Source organism: Thermobia domestica, chromosome 3 (genome assembly GCF_964235325.1).
Source record: "Thermobia domestica chromosome 3, izTheDome1.hap1.1, whole genome shotgun sequence".
Lineage (NCBI taxonomy): Eukaryota > Metazoa > Arthropoda > Insecta > Zygentoma > Lepismatidae > Thermobia > Thermobia domestica.
In genome coordinates, this window is record NC_137456.1 from 153,645,847 (window position 1) to 153,672,993 (window position 27,147).

The window sequence follows — 27,147 nt, forward strand, 5'->3', positions numbered from 1 at the left end:
AAACTATTTAATCTCATTAATGAAATGTACATCTCGGGAAAAATACCAAGAGACTTCGAAAGGTGCACGGAAATGCGAAGAACACAGAACGCTAAGTTTGCTTTCTCATGCATCAAAAATACTGTGCAAAATTATCGCACAACGAATAGAAGGGAAAATCGAAGAACGGCTATCGGAGGGTCAGTTTGGATTCAGGAGGAAAAGGGGAACAAGGGAAGCAATACTGAGTCTACAGTTGATCATGGAACAGCACATCAGAATAAACAAACCAATTGTGATAGCATTTGTAGATATAGAGAAAGCTTTTGACAACGTAGATTAGAACATCATATTCAAACCGTTGAAGAATCTGAAAGTGGATTACAGAGACAGAAGCATAATATACCAATTTTATAGGAAACAGATAGCTTTTATAGGAAGAGATCCAGAAGGAAGCAAGAATAAGTAAAGGAGTGAGGCAAGGATGTGGACTTTCACCTCTGCTGTTCAACGTCTATATAGAAGAGGCTATGAAAGAATTCTTTGAGAAAAACGAGACAGGCGTAAAAGTAAATGGTTAGGTTTTCAGCACAATAAGGTTTGCTGATGACATAGCATTGATAGCGGAGAACGATGAGGACTTGCAGGAAGCACTTTCAAACTTCAAACACCAACTGGAGAAAACATGCAAAATTAAGATAAATAAGAAGAAAACCAAAGTGATAAAGGGCACAAGAGCAGGACAGGAAGAGGCAAATGTATGGCTAGATGGAGAGAAAATCGAAGACGTTAAGACTTTCCCCTATTTAGGAAGTCTAATATCCTCGACGGAAGAAGTGAAAAAGACGTAAGTTCCAGAATAGCGCAGGTTAAACAAGCATTCTATAGGAAAAGAGGAATACTAACATCAAGAAATGTGTCGCTGGACGTTCTGTAAACGATCTATTAAGACACTGGTATGGAGCGTGGCGCTTTATGGATCAGAGACATGGACACTGAGAAAAGCTGAAATACCCAAGCTGGAAGCATTTGGAATTTGGTTTGGCGCAGAATGTTGCGCATATCATGGACCGAAAGGAAAAAGAATAAAGACGTACTAAAGGAAGCTAATGAAGGACGACAGATCATGAAGATAATAGGAAAAAGAAGAAACAGCATGCTTGGCCATCTTATTCGGTACTCTGATTGCATTACCGTGCTGATAAAGGGAAAGGGAGAAGGAAAACCAGGATGAGGAAGACCAAGGATAGAATATCTAGATGCAGTTACGAAGAAGAAACCTTATCAAAGTATAAAAGAACTCTCCCAAGCGAGAGAAAAGTTTGAAAGTTGTCCACCAATCTACGGTTGAGGTGAACAAGAAGAAGATGGTTGCATAGCAGCACAGGGGTTGCACTGCAAAGTTTCGGAACATTTCGAATGCACATTATACTGTCTCTATTATTTGTAGCAATTTAAACAAGATGGCTATATATGTGAACTTGTTTAAGTTCTTGTTTTTTATATATATAAAACGTTTCATAACTTTATATAAAATGGACTGAAAACTTTTACGGACACAAGTACAAAAGTAATTTATACATAGACCCAAGAAAACTAATCTGTGATACGAAAGTGGCGAGAATTTCGTTACATATTTGTTAAGTTAGGCCAGTGGCACTAGATTTATAGTATCTTCGACTAAGTAAGTAACTCTTGTAAATCTTATGTTAATATATTACATAAGGAACACTTATAAATGACTGGTTTCAACTTGCAAAGATTTTGTACTAATAAGACGCATACTTTTAAGAATCGAACTGTGTTAAGAAATCAGCATTAGAATATTAATAACTAGGCTTTAAGTTTTTATGTGATCTAATCTTCCATATTCTATTCTATATGAAATTGCTGCCTTGTTTCCTATTAGGACCAGAGATCCAGTTTCCCGATGTTTTATAGCCCTGCAGTACTTTTCCTACAATCTACGCCTCACTACTTAAGCAAAAGGAAAAAGTCGTGTGGAAAGCCCAGCATTTCTTTCTTTTGGCTAATAAAAAATTCATCATTCAGTTGTTGCGAGTGGATGCTGAGATGGAAGCTTAGTGAGTGCGGAAGCCTCAGAAAACAACAATAAAAAATTAAAAGTAAAAAAAAAAAAGTGAGAAGATAGAATGACAAAAAAGGGATAAAATGTTTCCATTAGGGTAACACTACAGTATGTGCTACTGTTTTTGTTAGATCAATCATCCAAAAGTTGGTTTTATTCCTGAAGAAAACTGCTGTGCAACTAGTATTGTGTAGCCGAGATGTTCCTACAGGACCAGACGAAGGAGTATGTGAGTTTTCGACTAATCTTTTACAACAAGATTTTCTTAAATTTTTTATTTTCCAAAATGGACACTGAAGTGCAATAAAGTTTTCGAAACAGTTACGTTTGGAGTACATGATACCTGGTTTAATTCCAAGTTCCACCAAATAAGGTTAGAGGTGTTTCAATAACAAATAATAAATGGTTTGTTCAAATGTATTTCAGATATCGGAAAGAATGCGTTTTCTGTTATTTTTAACCTTGTTTTAAATCGTATTACAGGTTAATGAACATTTACCTTGCACATTCGTTCTAAATATACATTATTATTACTATTATAATCAAAGTGTAATCTGAGCTTGTTTCTAATTTTCCAAAAAGAACTCATATAAAGAATATTATTTATAGCCCGAAATCTTAATTGTGCGCTAGAAATTTTTTATCTTAAAAAGACAATTCCAAAGGGCAAAGTGATTAGAAATGCAAGGCGCTCCTTTCGTAATGTAAACTAAACAATGAGTACAAATAAACTCTCATAAAAACAGTTAAAAGGAACAAGCTTAGAAGTTTCAATTTCGTTCGGTTCAACCGCTGCTGGCTGTCATCTAACGGTACGATGTGTAATTTCTAGCATTCTACAGTTATACATCTTTGTTTTAATAGTAGAAACTGTGATATAGATATAGCGCACCACAGATGACATGGTCGACGGAAAATATGCGAACTTAAACAGATAATCGCTCTTGCTATCTATTACAAAGAACAGAATTTTAATAAATCGCCTTTGTTCAAGAATTATCGTGTGGAGTAACGGACAGACGGATGGACATACTAATATTACAATGTTAAAAAAGCCCACTAACGTGATCTCAGTAATTATGAATAGGAATACTAGATATCTGCTGTTCCAAACCGAAACATTTAAGTGGTAGATTTTTTAAAATTATTCTTTTCAGTTCTAGAAAGTACCAGAAGAGTCATTTTTATTTCATTGTTGTTGCACACAGTAATTATGGTTAGAAAAATGACATGCATCTTATAATTAGATTTAAAGATTATATTGTATGTCGCACGCTTAACGTGTATTCAAATGTAGGTCTACTATAAATTAAGATGACATATGAAGCTATTAATAGGCCTATAAAAAAACATGTAATACCAAAATTAATATTTAAAGTATTGCAATAAGAACAGGGAACAAATAGAATAGGTGAAAAAGATGTCACGACTGAAAATTGGAACAAAATGTAAACCGGCGGGACACAACGGAACGTATGACTATGAATACCCAAGCTATGAATAATATTAGCATTTGATTTTATAGTATAAATTTGTAGTAATGAAAGAAGTAACGACATCTATTGTTAACTTCAGATCAATTAAGCAAGATATCATTGCGTTAGGTATAACAGCTAAGTGCGTATCTAAATGCGGATAAATTCAGCAGTATATTTGCTACTTGAACTACGTAATACAAAATGTATTGTTTCGTTAACAAGAAAATCGTTAAATGCTGTAACAGCCGTATAATCACATTGTTGTATTTTTCTTTTTCTTTTCTTTTATTGAATATTATGTGATTCCTCTTGTTAGTTCATCACATTTAATTATGCTATGGGATATTAAAAGGACGGTCGATCTCCCCTTCTTAATTGAGAAGTTACCAATTGCTTATATCGTATATTAAGTATGTTTCGTTTATTTCGTCTGTTTAATATATGAATTTCGTCTGTTTAACATGTTCTTAAATACCAATGATATAATATTCTCAATGGAAAATTCCTATTAACATTATATCACTTAGAAGAAACTTCAAGGGTGAGACAAGTCAAAGGAGTAATTCAGAACAGGATACGAAAGAGATTTTGGAGATGTTTGTTAGGAAATGGTCACCAAACCTTACACGTGATGAAGACGTAAGCACTGAATAGCAACGTGTAATTGTCTTTCGTACAACAAAATTGTACGAAAAGAGAAAATGCTTAGAGACTATGTGCGCACGCAACTGTAGTGTTGGGTGCACAAAAGGGTGTATATGGAAACTTAACATTGGTGACCAAAGTACAAAATAGTCTAAGATCTGACTAAGTTACAGAAACTTGTTATATTTTTCGCATTTCATATAAATGTGATGTGTCTCCAAAATCTTTTGTAACTTGGTAGACGCTCGTCGTACTATATAATACCTCGTGAGTCCGTCCGTCAATCTTTTTTTTCAGCATTTGTAGTTCTAAATTCACCGACGGCCTTCAACTTACTTTTTTAAACTTGATTTACAATAAACTGGGCCAGATAATTCGTCTCGACTATTTCAAGTACTTGCTACCCTTTATAGATTTGTCTGCAGTTAAAGATTAAGAGAGACTTCATATGTTTGTTGTTTATTCATGTGTGACCGCTCGCATACTGTTAATCTTGAAGTTGAAAAGAATACGTTCCGCTCGCGTACTAGAGCTGCGACAATGCAAGTGAACGATAAAAGAATAAAAGAAGTCGGAAGAAACGGGCAAGATCTCGAGAAAAGATGAAGCGTATATCAAACAAGTTTAATCTGTACACTGGTTAAGTAGTAGTCTAATACTAAAAAAGTGTACTGCCCCGTAGAAGGAACTAAAGTACGGCCGCGTTTCAATAACCCTATTTAACTGTACCGCGAAGATGCGTTTCTGTGAACAAATTATTTTAACAGTTATATGTAAAACAGTTTTCTGCAAATAGGAGACTATTTGAAATACCCGTTCTACGCACGAGAACAATAGGTTTATGGGAAATGTATGAAAAGTTTATTTGAATCCCACTTTTTCCCTTAGGGCATGTATTTGAATCAGAATGAAACGACAAAAACCGAATTCAACGCAAGTGTTAAATATGTTCAAAAATTCATTTTAAACGTTTCGTCACTTTTGTCATTTTTTTGAATACAAAACGGGAACTAAAATATTATAGGGTCTATAGAAATTACTCATTCTCATCTTAGAAGCGGAAATTTTCGAAAATGCTAGAACAGGTGTAAACTTTTATCAATGAGTTTGTATAGGCTCTACCAAGTTTCCTCTGCGTAATTTGAATTCTGAGCTACTCTGCTTTTGGCACATTTTTGACCCTGTTCTTGACATGATAAAAATCCGGGATAAGCCAAGTGCTAACTCCGTTCCAAAATTCATTTCAAACGGTTCAACAGTGCGAATTTATATACAGGATAAACACATATTTGTACATTCTGCTTTTTACCACTGTTCTAGTAATATTAAAAGGTGCTGGAGACGATCAAATGATATTGGGCATCTACAGATCTTTATTTTTGCAACAATTGTGTGTTGAGTAAATGAAGTGTTAATTAATAGTGATATCACGAGATGAAGTATCAGAAAATATTCTACCGTTGGACCGTCGCACAGTTGTTGGAAACTGAGAAAAAGCGGTCAAAAATCGATTTTGTCAACTTCGACGCCTATGAAATCGGTATTGATATTTGATTATAAGTTTCTCTTCTGCTTCCAAACCCGGAGTTTCAGGACATAGGAATATTTTTGCTGTTCATAAAATGCATATAAACATGAACAAATAAAAGTGCCGAAAAATCAATAATAACTGAAGCAAACAATATATGTTTTAACCATTTATATCGTTTCTGAGGTCGATGAAAGTGCTTGAATAGTACATTGGACTTAAATACTGTGTGTTTAGTGAAAAGTTTTATTTGTTATTGTCATATCATTTATAGTGTTAGATTTGATAAATTTGTTAGTGTCACTGAAAAGTTACATGTACGCTGATGTTACTACCTCTGCAGTCTAAGCTTATCCTTGCTTACGTGCAAAATAAGGTTTATTGAGTTGACCATGAGTAGTACAAAGGTTGAACATTGGAAGTAGCTGCAGCCAAGTGCAGCTGAAGGACTCAGCCCCAGTGGCAGATCTAGAAGACAAAAACTGGAGGGGCAGCCAGTACCCAGACTATGGTAGGTATATGTAAACTTTCAAAAATATATAAATAATAGCTTAAATTGTCACTGAAAAAACTGGGGGACCTAGGCCCCTCCGGCCCTGGCCTAGATCCGCCACTGCTCAGCCCCATCTAATTGGAAATGCGTGATGAGTAATGGTGTTGTGGTTGCAATCGAGATCCGTTATCTGAGCCTTACAAAGGGAAAGAGCATATTGTCTTGTACGTAATTTGGATTGCCCTCCGTCCCTGAATCAAAGTTGTAATGAAAACCCCATACATATTGCAGTAATAAACTATCAGTAATGTGGAGCTGCTGTATATTACACGTCAGTGCAGTAGTATATACTGAATCTTTTAATCTTACCGAAACTACGTAATCCTGAACTAAATTACATTTCAGTAAGTATTAGAGTTTCTTCGTAGATGGTGCGACTGTAAAACCATGAACTTTAATTTTGTATTCTAAGGCTAAACATATTTGTTTTACACCGTCCTTTTATGAGCTGCACATACAATTAGAGAGAGAGCCAGGGGCGGACTGGCAACCATAGGGCCCACCCTGCTAAACTGAAATGAGGGCCCACTGTATAAAAATGTAAAAAATGTACTTGGCATTGTATTACATATAAAAGTCCATCTTCGAACCCATAAATAGTATCCCATATATTCATACAAAAGGAAAACATTAATTACAAAAAATCTCAAGTAGGAACATTTTAATAGTAACTCATACAGTGTGTAATTGGCATTATCATTTTTTATTGTAAACACACACAATACCGGAATTGGTGCTTTCAGTTATTTATATAGTGCTATTGTTTTTTATGTAATGAATTTAAACAATTTATTTAAACAAATGATTGTCATGTTTTAGAAAACCCAAAATATATACATGTGCAATAAGTAAAAACTAATCTCAAGTCAACTTTGAAACACTAAATAATTAAAGCACTGACAGAAATAATGTAAGTTTCTTTCCTCATAAATCAGTTCTAATATCAAATTGGTTGAAATTTTCTACTGAATTGCATACTGTAACCTAATATAATATAATATTAATATGAATGCCAGAAATGTGTCCTAATATTAATATCTTCATTATGCCCCATCACAATTTCAAATATCTATCTAATTCTTTGGAGCTAGATACAGGATTGTCAATCACTGTGTCGTAATCAAACGTATATGATCTCCCTATGTATAAAAGAATAAAGTCTTCCAACAAATCTTGTCCAAGCGATGAACGCAACCGATTTTTGATCACTTTCATAATCGAGAAAATTCTTTCACATGATACTTGGGTACACGATAGAGTTAGAACATACTTATACGCTTTATACAACGATGGATATAATGGACCATAAAGATTTAATTCGTGAAGCAGGTGCAGTGCACAAACTAGACACACTTTACACTGTCTTGCAGGTTTGCATTTCCATTCATCTTCCTCCTCACTCTCAGTTTCATTATCTTCCTCTTCTTCATTTTCCTATTTTTCACTACTATGAGCATATTGCTCGCTGCCATGCTCATTTCTTAAAATATCCTGCTTTTTACATATTGGTGGATTATAGTCCCTATAATGACCAGAAAATTGGAGCAGTTTCTCTTGAGTTTGTTCTCTTTCCACTTTGCAATAATGTAGTAGAGTATTGAGAGCTGATGTAAAGTACTTATCTCATGGAAACGGGTAGGATCCAGCCATGCAATGTCCTTCATGAGACTATCATTGCAGATAAACCGAGAATGTAATTGCTCAATTGCAGTATCGAAAATAACATTGAAAACGTTTATCTGAAACACTTTTAATGGAGAATCTAAAATTCTTGCCTCACCATGGGAAAGCTCGTCTGCTTGAAGAGTTGCTACTTTGCAAGGAGAGAAGTTTCAACTGCAACATCGTATCCTGCATCCTTCAATTGTCTTTTCAAGTCCTTTGCAAACTCCATAGCTTTAGTTTCAATAGAACAAAACACGTTCCGTTTTTGCTTTAAGTCTGGTTGTAACGTACAAATCATTTTTGTAGCCGTTAGATAATCCAAACCAGATTTTTGCAAATACTGCGAAGTAGGTGTACATAGGCGAAAAAGTTGGCTGAAAACAAAAGCCACAAGAATATTTTCAAATTTACACCAGTTCTGAACCAAACACTTGGCTTTAAATGTGACTTCTGCTTGAAAATCACTCATACTTACAATAGTGAGTAGACATTGAAGCAGTGTCATAAACCTCTTCCGACCTTGCAAAGGTGTCGAAAAATCATCCAAGATACTCTTTAGAGCTCAATCTTTACTCCACCACCTTGTCAGATTTAATTTTTGTAATCGGCGAAGTAGCTATCTACCACTTGAGTTTTCTTCATTGTACTTAATCCACACTTGCATTCTTTTATATAAATCGCAGATGAAAGTAACTGTCATTTGAAGTAACCCAAGAAAGTCTTTTGCGACTTTGCAACATTCTGTTGCATTTATCATTAGCAAATTTAGAACATGCGCGAGACAATGCACATACTGAACATTCGGATTAAGTTTTTTGAGCTATGCTTGGACACCGTTATACTGGCCACTCATGTTAGCTGCACCATCAAAAGAACAGCCTACAATATGCAATGTTGACAGTTTCAGCTTACTAAGTTCAATCTGTTCGTAAAGACCCAGTCCAGTAGCTTTGTTGACAGGAATTAGTTTCAGAAGTTTCACTCTTACTTCACCATGGAGCACATACCGAACACCCAATGCTAACTGTTCAATAACAGTAATGTCCTGGGTACAGTCAACTTTAACACTAAATCCACCAGTCTGCTTTATTTCGTTAACACCATTAGTTTGAATCTGAAGAACAAGATAGGTTACTAACTTCTTGACAAATGTCTTCGACAAAAAGGTTACTAATGAGCCTCTTCCTTGTGAACTTTCTTCACCACACTTGTCTTGGCGCAATCTTCTGTTTTGACTCTTCATAATCGCCTCTGAAACATGGTTCTTTAAAATATCATCATACTTGCATACCAATAAAACCAATTCTAAGAAATTTCCAATGATTAACTTTTTTGTTGTTGAAATCAGCGGCTGCTTCTTCGCGCTTCCCTCGAAAAGCTAGTCCTTGTCATCCAAGAAAAACAACTATATCCAATATACGTTTCAAAATGTTTCTCCACAGTTCAACTTGAGCTTTTCTTCTGTCCATGAGACCTTTATCTACAAGTGTATTTATATCTGCACTTCTAGTGGCCATTACATAAGCTGCGGAAGCATTGATATGTACTTTTGAATTTTCATGAACTGTAAGGTCTTTATAGAAATGTTTCTTAGTGATTTTCTGGCTTGTTACAAATGGACTTTCGCTGTCAATTGCAAAAACCATGCAAATAGAACAGAAACACAAGTTTCTTTCCATACAATAGGAAAACCACATTCTCTTTTCAGTAGTGTTATCTGAAGTAGTACGATAATATGTTTTCATAGGCTTGAATGGAAGAATCACATCAGGACTTTCCGTGGGTTGAATTGGATGTTACTTAAGGAAACTGAGTTTCTCTAAAACCGAAGGGAGAGGGGGTACAAACTTGGACAAATCTGTAACTCGATGCTATCAGTTTCATTCGACTTTCCTTGACGAAACACGTCTTCAGTATTACTATCGAATAGTTCATCTCCAAACTGATCTTCTGCTAATTCTGACTGAAGCTGATCAGGTATTGAATCGTTTGGACGTAATTCCTGGTTCACTTTTTCACAATTTCCGACTTCAGCTGATTCCAATGTATCCATAGGCCTACAGATCCCAATTGAATGCACTAGTGCAGATGTTAAGGTAAATAGATGTAATTATTGTCACAGTAAATACATAGATATAAATTCACATTCGAAAAATATTACACCAGTGATGGACGTGAATTTAATTAGGAAGTGACAGCTTCATCTGCTGTTAATATATGGCACGTTATATATCGACAATGCAGTTCAAAAGCGTTCCGGCTCCACCTCCACTTTCCACAATAACAATATCTACGAAACTATTGTTTCTTTAAAACATCGCCACTCGCCGGCTTGTAAAAGGACCGGAGTAGGCAATGGTATCCAAAACCAATAACAGCCTGAAATCTACTGTGTTTCTTATATTTAAAAAAGTAGTAGTTAACGTGCTCGTTTTTAACCGCTGCTGTATAACAAACCCCGCAATGTTTTAGGGCCTGATTGTCCCATAGACGGAACATTTTCAAGTCGATAAACGTGAAGAATAAGATCTGTTCATGAAAGTTTAACTTTACGTCTTTTTTATGCAAAACACAAGTTTGCGGGAGTTACCCTGCCATATTTTTGATGCTGGTAGGTTTAATTGACCACATCTTTTTAAAATTAGTGGAGGGGGCCCACCTGTTTGGGGGGCCCACCCTGCATTTGCAGGGTAGCAGGGTGGGCCAGTCCGCCCCTGGAGAGAGCACGTTGAACCTATAACCGCTTCTTGGATGCATATTAACACCTGTCATAACTTCGTACTGGCTAGCGACGTCCAATTCACATAATGCGTCAACATGTTATGTGTTCAATTTATAAACTGTATGTATGATTGACGATGGTGGATTTGAAGATGGTAGATTTTTTTGTTATGTGTCCTCCCCAATTACTCCTCATCTTTATTACTCCCCTAGATTGTTCCTTTGTTTATATTTTGCAGTATTTGACATTATGCGAGGGATTTCTACACTTTTGGACAACCCTGTATATATAACTGCACGTATTGCAGCAGGGGTTCATCAAATCATTTTCGCAGTGGTTGCAATCGATTTAGAAAGGACAATTACGTACAGAACGATAGACAGACGTCTGCCAACTTCCATAGATTCGGAATAAACTATTTTTGTCCACTTTTTCCGAGTTTCCGACCACTGTGTGTCGTTGAGAACAACTTTATACATATCATCATCATCATCATCATCATAGACATTCTGCCATTATTGACAGGTCAAATGCCACAAACTGAGAAGTATTTTTCCATGCACCATAGTCTTCAGCCGAACTTTTTGTTTTCAGTGGTAACTCTGTTTTAATACCATCCATCAACTGTAGCCTCTTTCGCCCTCTCCCTCTTCCTCCTCTCACTGTACCTTCTAGCATGTCCCTCATGATACAGTTCCTTCTCAGTCAATGTCCCAATAAGCTTTTCTTCCTCATTTAAATTTCATCTAAATGGTTCTTCTCTCTCCTATTATTATTATTATTATTATTATTATTATTATTATTATTATTATTATTATTATTATTATTATTATTATTATTATTATAGTATTCCCTTATTCGCTTCCGTTCGACCTAACCACTGATGTAGTGCTAGAACTTTTGGTGGGTATACGTTAGAATATTTTCAAAAATATAGCGTATGTCCATCTCCATGTACGCTCCTTTTTTCGTAAATTTAAGGTGAGTAAATGCTTCCTATGCTTCCTATTAAATCCCTGGACCCAGTTAATTATGTCCATTACTCTCTGCCCCCAAAAGGTTGAGAACCTCAAGTAAAATATTGCACAAAAGTAAAATATTGCCAAGTTAGCTTTTTGGTGGCATGGATTTGCTCGGGATTCTTCGTTTCCTTCCACTTTCTCCATTTCACTATTTCATTCAGTACCATCATCAAAGTCTCCCCTAGCCTCTATGCACAGTAGTTGGACGCTAAACTAAGAAACAAAGTACTCCACGCAAAACACTTTATAAGATATTTTTCTTAATATTCATGGACTTATAAAATAGACTTCTTATCTTCTTTCACCATTCCTATCCTCGATTTTATTTCGCGCTCACATTTCATGTCTCGATTAATAATAAGAAGAACTGTTCTAGTATTCCCCCTCCTGCTTCTATATTTGGTCCCGACCACTTCGTTCCAGAAACAAATTTTATGGCAGAAGCTTAAAAAAAAAGTACAATGGACTTCAGGAGACGGCGGATAAATTACTATTGGCGTACACAATATTGATAATTCCAAATGCACCGACATTTCTCTCTAGACGTCAGGATTTGGAATGACGGAATAAATTTAACAGATGGTGGCTTTTGGTTAATAGAAAATGGGTAGGAAGTATTAGTTTTGTACTATGGAACATTGTTGACAAGGTTCATTTCATCATCTACCTAACCAACGGATAAGTTCAGTCAGAAATTTCTGTTAATCTCAGCTCGAATAGACCATTAGTGTGTGTCTGTGTTGTTGAAGAACAAGAAGCAGTAAAACAATAATATGGTCGTAAAAATGATTTCCATGGTTCACTGAGGGCTCTCGTACCATATATTCGATTATATTGGAGGAAATATGTGTCTCCCAATTAGGACTTGGACACACATACACACACACACACCATTAAGAAAATTTCAATTGGGGCTGGATGAAGAGCGATTTTTTTTTTCGTCCTGCATCGGGCGAAGAGAGAGAGAGGGTAAGAGTAAAAGAGAAAGGTCATTATCGTTTAGTTTCCTAAGCGTCAATTTTCTCCGTTCACCGTCCGGTAGTTGTGGACGAAATAATTAGAGACTCCCCGCAGGCTTTCCAGGGAGGGCACGAGGAGCAAAGCCTATTGATTCATATATACCTTGGACAGTCACCAAAAACAGAAGAGGAATGATTTGGCCTGTTGCCAGACAACTCAACACACACAGACACACACATACATACACATACATGCACAATTAAGACCAAGCAGCAAAAGCAAGGAGCAGAAAGTTCTCTTAACGAGGGAAAATTCCCGGATACTTGAAATTTTCTGAGCTTCAACCACTACAAATAGTGAAAAGCTAACTATACAAATAATAGCAACAGCTTCTGATTGTCCTCCGTTTGGTTTTCCAGCTACTGTATCTCCAACCCTAGGTTACTCTGAAAGAAGACCTCGCGTAATGTCATTGGGTGTTCGAGCATGAAGAGACTCACCCTATGTCTATTCAAACTCCCAACCACCCAGCAGCCCTGCTTTTGAAGACGAAAGTCGTTAGAGCTGTTCGTTCATTTAGCACGGAGGAAGAAACAGGGCATTACCCTGCTTAATGAGTAGAGTACCAGTAGAGATTGTTAAAGGACACTGCGATGGAAATAAAGTTTCTTTTCAGAAGCGGATGGCTGCGCTGCGCAGCTGTAATTTTGATCTGCTCTCCATTCATAAAGAAACTCTACGGTAACCCATTTTCGTGAAAATTTCATGATGGAAATTACTTCCAGGAATCTTGCTTACAAGAACACGAATCTACTCCGGTCCACATTTTCATCTTCAATGTCTTAACTATAGCTACAGGTTATTTTTATTGTTGTGTCCAGGGTCGGATGCAGAATAGTCTAAGGGGGGTGCACCAATCACTACCAAAATAACCAATCACACGGAAACTCTTCAAAATGACATGCGACAATATTCTTTACCCCTGACAACGCTAATACCTAGAACGGGGTGGGGACTATTTGCAGAAAAAAAATGTTTTTTCTCTCCTCTTCACTTCTGTTTTCTTCCCTATTTAACAAATATTACACTATTGTTTTACCTGGTGAATCCTTTTCCTTCAATAACTCTGCTTTCTCTTAAGCCCAAAACGGAAAAAATAACGCCAGAAAACTTCGGAAAGTTTGCTATTTTTATTGCTAGCTTCTCATTTTAGATAGTGTATATTTACAACGAAGGGGAAGGGGGGTAAATCCGGCCCTTTTTGTGTTCATAGCATTCGTAACACTAGGAGTATTGGAGACAGCGAACTGACAATATAATTGTCTTTGAAATCTTCGTGTAGGTGAAATTAAGAATAACAACATAAATCTTAATACATGATGTGCGTGGGTTTTCTCGGAGTTCCCTTGCGTTTTATTCATTGAACTATTTCATTCATTATCATAATCAATATCTTCCTTAGCCTCGAAGCACAATCGGGCTACGAACATGCACTACTTTCCCGTAGGATAGCCTGAGTAACATTAACGGTAACAATTTATTGTAATTAGTTGAATGCAATTAGTTGTTTATTGAGAGAGAGGCTTCATTCGCCATTTACCTATAACCTGTTCATTTCCATGTTTTTTCCTACCCTTTCAGCTGCAAATATTGCTGCAGGACTCGCGAGTGGTTGGTGGGAGTTCACCATAAGGATGAGTGGATGTACAGACCGTCATGTATCATAAGATCAACCCTCAGAGTGCAGGGTGACCCAAAAGTAGGTATGCAGTCCCGTACTGCTTGCTCATTGTTTTTTTATATCATTTCTTATCGATATCCATTAGGTAGACTTAGTTTCTTTATTATTTGTTCTTAATGTCTTTTTACTTATATCTTAAGCTCGGAACAGCCGAAGTAAATAAACGTATAAGCTAGAATGTTATGCTTGATCAATGCAGAGGTGTATACCTAATTTTGGTCCCCCCTGTATAGGCCGATCCTCACCTCTACCTCGTCTCCGAAAGAGCTAGATGACATAATCATATCATCAGCTCTGGTATATTAAATCTGTATATAAATAAGATAGTATTTTTGATTGTACTAAGATGAAACATATTTCTGCACTATTAGATTTTATTGTCTATTTCAGTTTTAATAAGGTTTTCCTCTCAACACTTTGGTATCCTCTACAGTATTTAAGTAGGTACTAAAGGTGAAAGCAAAGGTACGTTCGTCCTTCACCAAGCATGCCTAGCCACTGCACACTTATGGGTGGTGTGAAAGTAAAATTCACCATTTCCGAGACTTCTGTATATACGTAGATGAAGTTTGCCACACTCTTCCCAATAGATTACTTCCTTAGGGATGACGGCAGAGCGAGAATAAGTTCCTATCCAACATGGTGCGAACCAGAGCCATCTGGTTGGAAGATACACATCTTTCGACTACTTCATCCCAACTCTACGCTATTTACTAGTAATGTTCAAATTTGCCTAATGATTTCTGGATTATTCGAAACGAATAATTTTATTCGCCTTATTCGAAAAATACGATAAAGATCGTACGAATTTCAACAATACGACAAAATATCCACCTAATGTGGTAAGACGTATAATACGTGCGTGTTTGTAATGTAGTAATATATCTTCAAACTGCAACTTTGGATCCTTATTCGTAATTTAAAATTTATGAAAAATACAGTATTGACTAATATTTTCTTGTGCTAGAAAGTATATCTATTTCTTTGCGGAATAAAGCCACGTAATCCAGGACGGGGGGAAATGCTGCTGGGAAGGAAGGTCATAGAGTATTACTAGAGACGATAAATAGATTTATTTATTTATTTATTTACTAAAGTAGAGATTACATATAGTACAGCACGGAAGGAGATTCACTATTCGAGCATATCTGCTTAGGTAAAATCCAACTGCATTTATACAAAGATGGTAATGTGAAAACATTTTCCCAATCTAGGTTTAACATTCCAATAAATTAGGACTAAATCATCGAGTTATCATTTAGAAAACAAGTTATGTTTTGATTTAACCAATGATTAAATTTTAAGTAATGGCAGGGGTGTACCTACAATAACGGGACCCGGCCTTCCGAAACACTTTTCTGCCTCCATGAATAGGGTTGATCTGTTACGTGTTTATTAAATTGTTTAATAAAGGACATCCTCGGATTACTGAATTAAAAAAAAAAAAAGATGTACGAGGGTTGATTCATAAGTCATGAAAGTATGTAGCATGTAGTCTGAATGTTGCCAGCAGCCGGAGTGTGGATGTAGGAGGCTCTTGTAGGGATGGGGCAAAACATGAGACACTGTACAACTAATCGAAACGAACGCCATGACAAGAACAACATATACAATAGCACAGCATAGCATAGTTCTGAGTTTAGCGTCTCTTTCAACAGCGAGGCTTTATGAGATAAATCCACAGCTTAACGTAGGATCCGAATCAACTCCCTCTGGGAATCGAACCCACACCCCTCAAAATTGTTCCCCAGGTTATCCACAATTCGTTGCCAGTGATGCGGAAGGCGCTCAATACCATCCTCTACATATGTCTCAGGAATGTCTACCATTTATCGAAATGCTATCAAAATATCCTCTTTACTGTGGAAAGTTCCCCATGTAGAGGTTCCTCACTTTGGGAATAAGATTAGAGTCACATGGACTGAGATCTAAAGAATAGGGCGGATGTGGCAAAACCATTGTCCTCGTTTAAGCACTGTTCGATTACAATGATCCGTGTCCAATGTTTTCGAACACAAGACATCCACTACAAGACAGATCAATAGTTGACTCTCTACTCTCTTTGAAGGCCTGCACTCACCTCGCCACTGTTTGATAAGGCAACTCACTCACTTACTACTTTTTGTAGTTCTGTGTGGGACTTCTGTAAGTTTCTGACATGGAGAACTGTTATCATTATTGGTACACACGTTGCTCGCAATTTGACACCGTCATTCCTGAATATGGCAACGACTGAACTAGAACGCGTATTCATACCCACTGATCTACACACCTACTTTATCTGGCGAGAACTTTCAGAACTATCTGCCACACACTTTGCTATACACTAAGGTACATGTCATCACTGATTGTTCATGTCACTAGTTCAGAAGGGAGAAATTAGTTGCCATGACTGATGAATCAGACGTCGTATTAATGGAAATTCTCGAAGAAACAAAACACTGTATTATGTATTTTCAATTATTGTCTTCGGAAGGTATCTTATATAACACTGTTGCAGTAATTGGTATTGGAGAGAATGTTGAAATAAACCAGTTTCTAGGGTTTCGTAAAACAAACACTAACATTGGACAGAAAAAAAAAAATCAAGTGCTCAAATACAACAGACGTTCATCATAAACACTATGTGTTGCTTTTTCTCTCTCTCTTTCCTCACAGAAAGTATGATTGTGTGTGCTCGGGTGCAAGAAAGAGATGAAAAAAACAGCAGCATGAGACCGGCCGGCGCTTTCAGATCTAATGAAAAGGCGGAAAGACTCAGAGGTGTTGAGCATAAGAAACGTGTTAAATTGTTTCATATGACCACCCACGGCGGCTAAGAAAGGAACAAATGTGGAAAGAAGATTGCTTGTAGTTAGCTGAATATAGACCGCATACTGATTTTGAAGCAAAAAAAAAAAAAAAAAAGTAACGAAATAGAAGTTAAAACAGATCAAAAATGAAAAATATTAAGTATTTCGTCATTGCTATAATACTATCTTTGTCACCATATTTTTATATCGTTTTTATCCCTATATTAGATCAGAAAGTCGTGAAAGTTAGCTCGCAATGGCTTGTTCTTGCACTATCGATTCTAGTGCGACTAATCCCAGTGGATTAACTTCGTTAAAAATAACCAGTATAAAACACATTGCTCATACTTCGTTTAAGTAAGAATAAACATAGCTTTAACTAAGATTCACTCTGTTTTGTGTAATAAAATGTTTTAAATCTAAGAGTTTTCTATTCATTCATGACAGAAGTAACATTGTTTATCCTATTGTTAAAAATAAATAAAATAAAATGATTAATTAAATAAATAAATACAATAAATGTGGGCAACCGTTTCTTTTCTTTGAAGCAAAATATCTATCTACGCTCAGTGGTGCCTCTCCCCTCATGTCCATGACGCACCCCCCTCAATTGTCTATCCGTAAGTGTTCTTCCATGAAAAAAAATCTTTTCGATTAATTTTTACACCCCCTCAAACATATTTATATAGATTTTTAACCCCCCAAATATTTCAATGACGCAGTTTGCGTCATAGCCCCTCTTTATGGGCACCCCTACGTTACGCATTATTTAGGGGCCGCGGTGGCTCAATGGTAGAGCGTTTCCCTCTGGTGCGTAGGCCCCTGGTTCAATCCCAGAGCGTGGACTTTGTGGTAGACAAACACCGTGTGGGTGGATTTACTCGGGGTTCTTCTGTATCTTTTCACTTTTATCACTCCACCATTTCATTCATTCTCATCATCACCGTCTCCTTTCGCCTACACGATTTAATCGTAAAGAGTAAAACTGGAAGATTAAATTTTTACGCATTATTTACAGAAAAGTTTATTTTGGGATTGTAGACTTCAGTTTTTGTGAGGGTACTCATTGTTTGTGTTTACATCATGATATGATGAGTCCTGAATATGCAATATTGTTGTGGGTTACGGGGAGGGAGGAAGGAACAAAAGAAAAAAAAAACAAGTATTTTACTGAAGCTGTGGCCATCCGTCTCACTAGTAAACACAGTTATGGCCATCGGGTTCATTATAATTGTACACCATGGTTTGTATTGAGGTAAGTAGACCGAAAATCTATATATTAAAACGTTAGGTTTATATTTTTGTGGTCAAGAAAAGTTTAAATGTTTGTGGCCAATCCTTTTAACAATGAGATCTCGAAAACCACAAGTTCTAGAAATGTGCCGATTTCGCTGGTCGGTTCCAAATTTTGTATAGATTTGTCAGGTAGCATTCAAATTTGCAAAAGAAGAAAAAAACTTGTCTTTATTTTTCTATTGCAAATTTTAGGCGTCGTTTTGACCCTATTAATTTAATATTGCCACTAGGACGTTAAGGTTGATACCCTTGTGGAAGGCAACCAGTAGAGCAGCTACGTATAGCGGGTTGATGGACATTTCAGGCACTAAGCTTTAATCTGAATGACAAAACCTAATAGCTTGGGTAAGCTCTGACAACATCGAAGGCTCGTGGGCCCACAATCAGGCGCACTCGGATATGGAATTATAAGAAGAAAAAATATTTGGCTTCATCTATCGCTTACCCAAGTTTGCCACAAACTCACCCCAACATTCTATATATTAAAATACTAAATGTATATGTTTGTCTATAGCAATTCACTCCCTTTAAGAGTCTTCCTGTCCTTTACTTGTGCCCGTAAAGGGACTTACACAAATATAGTGAGAAGTAGGAAGGAAATTCACGCTCATATTAGAACTATGCGGTGTGTAAATAGCGTAGCGTAGGTTCATCTAGTCATCTCTGAAATGAACAGTAGTCTTCAAATCTGAAATTGTTGGCCATCCGTGCTATATCGCATACTGACTTCTCCCTGAATTTTCCAGCAAAGTAGAACAGTGAACTACTTCTTCTTCTTTAATAATAATAATAATAATAACAATAATAATAATAATAATAATAATAATAATAATAATAATAATAATAATAATAATAATAATAATAATAATAATGTTTATAGCTTATTTCTCTCTCGAACTACGGTTATTGTCATATGTTTTGATTTTTTACAATGATTTTCCATTTAGGCCTTTGTTGTTTCAGGACATCAAAATATCTCATTGTTTAAGCTTATTTTGCTGTTTGTATTTACCACACAACACGACTTCATGAACAACTTTGGCGTACTAAGTGAAACGAACATCAATCATATGCTGTTGAAGCTGAACGTCCTATTAAAACAGAGTTCTGTCACTACATATGCATATTACATATCAGTAATGTCGTAACATGTGAGCGGAAGGGGGGCAAGGGGGGACAGCTGTCCTTCCAATTAAGCTTCCGTCGTTCAATGAGGGCCTACTTCAAGGTAAAACTTACTTTCTTGCTCTATATGGTCACGAATGTATAAATGAAAAATGAAATAGAATAAACAACTTTTTTTTAAAAAAAAAAAACATACGAAAACGGGATCATATCAGTAAAATATCTACTATGAGGGCCCTCAGAAATAATATACATTTCTTAAGACTTTAAGTTGTGTAAAATATTTCTCCTTCAATTAACTAGCGAAGCATGAAATACCCATACCATTTCCAAAAGAAGTGGTAATAAATTAAGGTGCTATTGCTCTCCATCATCTGAACAAAATATTCATTATTTCCGTTAAGATAAAGCACAGATAAGATATAACGTTGGTTGTGCTTCAGTAAAACGCCAACTGTACTCCTAGAAGCAATAAAAATGCTCATTATGGTTTTAAATTGTAAGGGAACACAAAGTTCATATTTAATATTTTTCTAGGGCTAACCAACTTCACATTGTTCTATAGGGCCCAAATATTAATGCTTGCTTTCAAGGTGAAATTCCAAGTAAAGAAAATTGCAATCCTCATCGGTTGTGGCAAATGATAACAGACTTGTCTTCAAAATTTAATGATATGCTTCAGTCTTAAAAATCATTGGACAACTCCACGAAGTACCATGCTTAAATTAAGAGTGTTCTTTGATACATGAGCCAGTGTGTGATTTCGCGGTAAGAAACACAGTAAATTAGGTTCGAGTCTCACGTTAATTTGTAAATTCACGTTACATAAACCAAGTGCTGATAAGAAGCGCCTAATTTACCAAATCAATTGACAACGAATAGTTTAATATTTCATTAATTTAAATATGTAGTGTATATATATATATATATATATATATATATATATATATATATATATATATATATATATATATATATATTTATACACAGATATTGATTTTTTTTAAAGCCAAAATGTTTCCTTTTTAAATTCTTTAAATTGAGGTGTCGCAAGATGTATGTTGCCATTTAAGACTTTAAGGAGGGAATGCTGGGAGAGAGGGTTTTTTTTTTTTTTTTTTTGTGTATCATTTATAGCATATAAGTACTTTCTCCTACGCTCTTATACGTTTCCCGCAAGCAGAATATTCATATATTTTGTGGCTTAGCAGTAATCGAACTTTCAAAAACTACACCCTGTATGTGAATATACATATAAAACATATTGCATAACAAGCAGAAGAAATGATAACGATCCAAATGTGGCAGATAGGCAGCTTAAGGTATAAATGTGGAATTATTACATTTGCCATCCTGTGCGATGTATGAGGGTCTACCAGGAAATCTAGACATTCGTAGCGACCACTACGCCATGGGCTTCCAGAAGGCTGGAACACGGCGTGGCATAGAAAGGATGAGGTTCTGGATATCTTCCTAGGTATGACAAGCTATGCAACTTTGACACATTGCCAAGCTTGTTGGAAGAGGTCTCTGGTATGCGAGATGTTGTATGATGATGGACCAGACGTTTTCAGTCGACAAGGGATATGGTGAACACGCCAATTAAAAAGAAGTAGTGAAAATAATTTCCACCCAAGAAGTGAGGAAGAGTAGGACGTTACGTGCCACATGAGGTTGCGCGTTATTCGTTTGGAAATTGCTCCATCCATGATCTGCAATAGAGGAACTACATACGAGTCCATGCGAGGGGCATGCAATTAAATGGCATTCCTTACTATAACGCCCAGTGCGAGCCAGTGTGGTAATGTAAAACATATACGTAGGCGTCGACCAGGCTACTGGCAGTAACGTCAAACACGGATGCGGCCATAATGTGTAATATGCCATTACAGTCTAATGATATTATGTTCTTAATAGGAGGGTGCCCGAAATTTTTTGCACCGACTGTACCTGACGTTTAACAAAAAATTTCTGGCTGTTCATATAATTCGTAATATTGTTCATTATTCTATTTCAAATTAACATGGAAAAACTGTAAAAAAATTCATTGGGAATGATAGTTTTGGGAATCAATATCTTTATTTATATTTTAAATTAGTTATAAGTCTTGTATATGGATGTGTATATGGATTATTACAATTCTTACGGTGTCAGTGCTATCCGAAAATATAGATCCACTATTGGACGGAACTTTCCAGATCAAATAACCAATCTAAAATTCGACAGAATTTTCAGGACCACCCTTCACCTCTCTTTTAGACACCTAGGTCCTTCTAAAATCTAGTTTAATCCAGATTTTACCAAATTTTATTCGTTTCAAAGCCCCACCGCCAAAATGCTTAGTTTTGATTGGCTGATAAACCCACGCTATGATATTAGGGCGCAATTATTCCATTCCCTGCAAGAATTTCACGGAAGATGCCGGACTAAGATCTTCCCAGCAAAAAACGTTGAAAAGGAGTGAGAAAGCTGCAAACAAGGTAACATTTGGGATTTCATTAATACCTAAAATCTCTGGAAGTCTCGAGGAGCCATGAACTGTTAAATTTCATAGTCAAAACTGGGCTAAAAAAGGCTGAAATAGTAAGGGCGATATAGTGACGCCATGTTTTCATCCACCGATCGTTATGGACAGGATTCAAAAGTAGTGTGATTTCTGTTTTCTTTCCTAAAACCGGTTCAGAAGATCAGTGTTTCCCCTTATATTTTCACCTCCAATTTTCCTGATAATTGAGGGTTACCAGACCTGTCCATATATAGATTTGTTTATGTAGGTAGTGAGTGATTTTTTTTTAGCATACATGGCGGTATTTAATTTTGTTGTAGTTAGAATAGTAATCACAATGTACGTGTAAATTTACAGTAAGGGCTCCTATCTGACTCCCAAATTGGGAGTACGGCTTCCAGCGGGATGAGTTGAACATTTAGTTTGTTTCCGGGTTCCTGCCCCTTCAGGGCAGGGGTCCTATTGTTAGCTAATACTCCGATATGTCCCCTCAGGGCATTGATTAAACAGGTTGAGTAAAGAATGTAAATATAAGGGCCAGTTGGCCCTGTTCATTTCTTTCCTTTCGTTACTTTTCATAGAGCCGATTTGACATGGTAAAATATGAATGTTTTCTGTATATATTTATTAGTATAACATGTATTAATGTAGTGTGTGGTATGAATGTGGCATGTATGTGTTCGTAATGTAGAAACATGTTCTAGTAGTAGTAATTGTGGTAGTTAAGTGATGAAAGAGTGTGTGAGATAATTAAATATGGACAGTGTAGTATTTACTATGCGATAAATTCTTTATTATTCCGTCATTAAGTGAACTCATACACAATATTCAAAAGTGAACGTAATATAGTAAAATAATTCCGTGTACAAGGTCACATTCAGTTGTTCAAGGGTTGATTATATCGTCGCTAGCCCTAGTGTCAAAAGTCAGTACTAACCGCCATTCTTCCGTCGAGGTGCTTAGTGATTTAGTTTTCATGAAATTGACCTTTCTTTCCGAAATAAAACCTAGAAGGTATAATTCACAGCCCATATGAATGTACAGTTAGGTCAAGTGACCCAAAATTAATATTGTGGAAGTACTCGATTTTCGAGGATAATAAGTTGTATATTTTGATTTTATTTTTATGTTTATGTTGCGGAATTGTTAATAAGGTTATGGGAATTTAATGTTGTAAATGTGAAGTAAATGCAAGCTGCACAGTCTGGTTAACGTTTGTGTCAGCAATTTATTGTAAACACTTGTGTATAAGAATGTCATCGTTAAGAGTCTGGCAATGTAGGAAGGAAATGTTGACAATGTGTCTTTCCTCACATTAGCCAGATTCTAGAAATTGTATAAACTGAATCTGTAGGATTTTATGAATTTCATGAGATTACGGATGTACGGAGAATTGCTTAGAACCGGGAAATCAGAGCGTGTCGGGGATTGCAATTTTGAGTTTTGACACATGGAAGGAATTTGTCTCTCCATGTGAAAACGGTGTTACACGTGCCGCAGCAGACGAAAAAGCAGACGATGGTAGTTGGACCCCGCCAAACAAAACCGGAGGACGAGAAGGTTTTGGGATCAGTTCATGGACAGTTCACGGATGAGTTCTAGACAGTTGACAGAGAGTTCTTGGATGAGTTCTCGATCAGTTCTTGACAGTTCACGAACAGTTCTTGGATGAGCTCTTGGAGAGTTTGCCGAGTTACGACAGCGAATAATTCTTAGAAGTCCATGATCAATTTACCATGATCATTCTTGGGTTCGATTTTGGAGAATCGAGTTTCATTTGAATATCAGCCAGATGATAAGAGAAGACAGTACGTTGTACTTCAACATATTCTAACGACGCAGAACTTAGGCAGAGATTTGCATTGAGAGGAGCCATTCCTCGATGCCCATTTTCGTCGTCCACCAGCAAGGAATTTCTACTTAAGGAGCAGAGTTCAACACCAGAACGACGAGGGAACACCAGTTTAATCCAGGTATGTGTGGCACCGAGTCAGAATTCAAAGCTCAATACTTGATCGTTCTGTACCTGTCTGGCAAATGAATCCGAATATCCGTTATAGCTAACATTCATAGATCCTACAGTTCATTCATAAGATTACCGAAATACAGTGTTTTATTTTTAATGAAGTGGACGTATCTTTATTTGTCTAATCCCCAAATGAGAAACCTCTCGCAAGTTAATTTTATAGTAAGTCCCACTCATTCTAGATGGTGGAGTATGCTTCGGGTTCGATTCCCGGTGCAGTACATTAGGTTGTCATGGTGGTGAGATGCTGGTCTTAAGATCTTTTAGATCAAAGGTACGATTCCAATAGTTATTCAGAGCATGTTGGACATGCTGGTTTGCGTTAGCAATTGTATCGGTCCCAGCAGACATGAATTACGGGAGTAAAATATGCGAGTTCAGTAAATTTAAAAGAATAGGAAATTTAAATCCCTCCCTTCCCACCCATGGTGAATTATGTGCGTTTAGTAAATTTAAACAATAGTGGATTTAATTAACAATAGTTAAATTAGTAACTTATGTATTTGTGAATGAAACCCACCCATCCCACCCTCGCTTCGATTTAGCATGACAGTAAAACAAGTGCGACGACTGAGTTCGATTCTCGATTGAATAACAGAAATGTGCATTAGTGATATTTTTAAAGTAAATAACGGATTACGTTCATCAAACCTAGTAATTATATGGTAGTTTGTGTTAGAATATTAAGGTTAATAACAATAACACATAAAGTGATAATATTACAAGTTTATAATAAAAATAATAAGAGAAAAGAAAGTGAAATAATTTTTGTTGTTGTTCTGGATATACAGAACGGATGCATGAATCAGGCAGGTTATGCTGAGTGGAAGACGATTGTCGCTCAAGCGTTTAAGCACGAGTGGAGCCGAGTAGACACGAAGGCACACGATTACGTCGAGAGCCGCACGAAAAATTTGCTCCGTATCGTAGTTACGAGTAGAGTAGGCGGAATAACAAAGACAAATCAGTTGTTGTATAATACATTAAATATAACCTACAGTAATCCTAGAAGTGAACTATTTAGTATTTATTTTGGAGTAAATAGTAATAAGCGTTACAATGTTGTCTCTAAAGAACAATCACAGGGTGCACTATCCTGTTCTTAAAGACAATGGAAAACCTGCGACGATGTTCAGTAAATCTAGGTACTATTCATTAGATTTAGGAGTTTTAAAATATTTTGCGGAATATTATCCGACATACAACGAAACGAAGGAACAGACGTTTAGAGATAACGTTCTGGGTCGCAGATACAAAAACTATTACATGATTGAATTCTCAGAGAAGAATTTCAGCGTTGATGATTTGGTAGAATTAGGATTCAGGAGACATTTCTTGTCTATAATTACTGGTATTTCAGAGACAAATACGTTAATACGCAACGCTATATTTTTCGCGATCAAAGAAGATCAACTTAAATACAAAGTATGTGCGTTATTCACTAGTGGTGCTAGTCAAGAACTAGTGAATCAATGGCTTGATCGTTTTAGGAATAGATTTGTCTGCACTCAGGCAGTAAAAATTTCAGAGTTTATTAGTACAGTAGCGTTATATGAGAAACAAGCAAAAATCGTAGTGGCGAGTGATAAATCGTTGCTAGATTTAGTAGCTTTTGCGTTGTTCTTTAAACAACGGACACCTTGGTTATTAGCCTAGAGATGACCAAGAAAGTAGAAGAGTTTTGTGTATAGATATTATTATTATTATTATTATTATTAGATATATGAATAGGATAAGGATATATTATTAGTAATTATTAATGTTTTAAATATTTAGTTAGGATAATAATTTGGTTATAAGATATTTTGTTTAGTAATAGAGGACATAAATATATGGGTAGTTATAGTAGTATTATTAATATTGGAAGAGGAAAATCTGACTATCAATTGGTTTTATTGCAGTATGTCTTTATGGCATATAATTTTAATGTAATTTTAATAGTGACGTAATAAAAAGAATAAAAGTAGGAAAAGACTATGGAGAAGAAAAGCAAAACAAAGAAAATGAAACATGAATGATTTTGTGATTAGTTTTTGCATTAGGATTTTAGATGTAAGAGAAGGCAAGAATGAAAAAAAAAAAACAAAAATGAATGATGCAATTGAAGTAGATTTAGTCTAGACATAAGTTAAAATTAAGAAACCCTGATAATTAGGCCAAACCTTTCATTAGGGGAAACTCTAATCAGGAAGGAAATCCCATTCTCTTCGAGTTGAAGTGGGCGATTACCACACTTCGATGAGAATATTTTATTTATTATGCAACATAAGTCTTCCGTGATTGTTGAAAAGAGACACAGGAGTTGACTCGTACATCACGTGAAAGCCGTGCAAATTTTTTTTTGGTGGAGATATTCTTCATTTTTAGCTAATCCCTTAGCGTAAGATTAAAATTAAGATAGAAATAATTAGCAAGTAAATTATTTGATATTATAGGGAATACTAGGATAGTCAGAAGAAGAGAGATGTTAATAGTGCATCTAGAATATAGTAGAAATAGAATATAGTTATATTCTTCGAGTTATAATAAAAATAGTCTAGATTAATCGATTCATTTGTATTAGTTAGGAAGAAAGAGGAGAAGAGTTGGATTTTAGGAATGTGATTATTGAGAAGAAGGAAATTTTAGGGAAGATAGAGTTAGAAGTAAATAATTAAAGACGTAAGACGTAAAAGAAGTAACCATCAGTAGATCTATAACATAGACTATAAATAATAATAAAATGTGGATAGAGAGAAGAAGAGAGAAATAATAAATAATGAATAATGTTTAATAAGTAAATAAGAGTAAGAAGATAGAAGTAAATAATGAGTTTATAGATTTAAGCATGCATCGACGAATAGATATATAGATAAATATGTATGCATATATTAGCGCTAGGAGTACTCCATGAGAATATTAGAAGTAGTTATAAGATATAGTATATATATATGAATAAAGCGCAAGAAAAGAAGAAAATGGAGAAATGTTATCGGGGACATGCAGAGGATTTTTCCTGCAGACGAGAAGCCCTGAACAGA

At 35.9% G+C, this 27,147-nt stretch overlaps 1 protein-coding gene across 2 annotated transcripts in view; it reads right to left on the reverse strand.

The window, feature by feature from the left end:
- The window catches only part of Lrp4 (LDL receptor related protein 4), an 872,950-nt gene that overhangs the window by 549,300 nt on the left and 296,503 nt on the right, over positions 1-27,147 (reverse strand). The gene's annotated exons all lie outside the window — the stretch shown is intronic.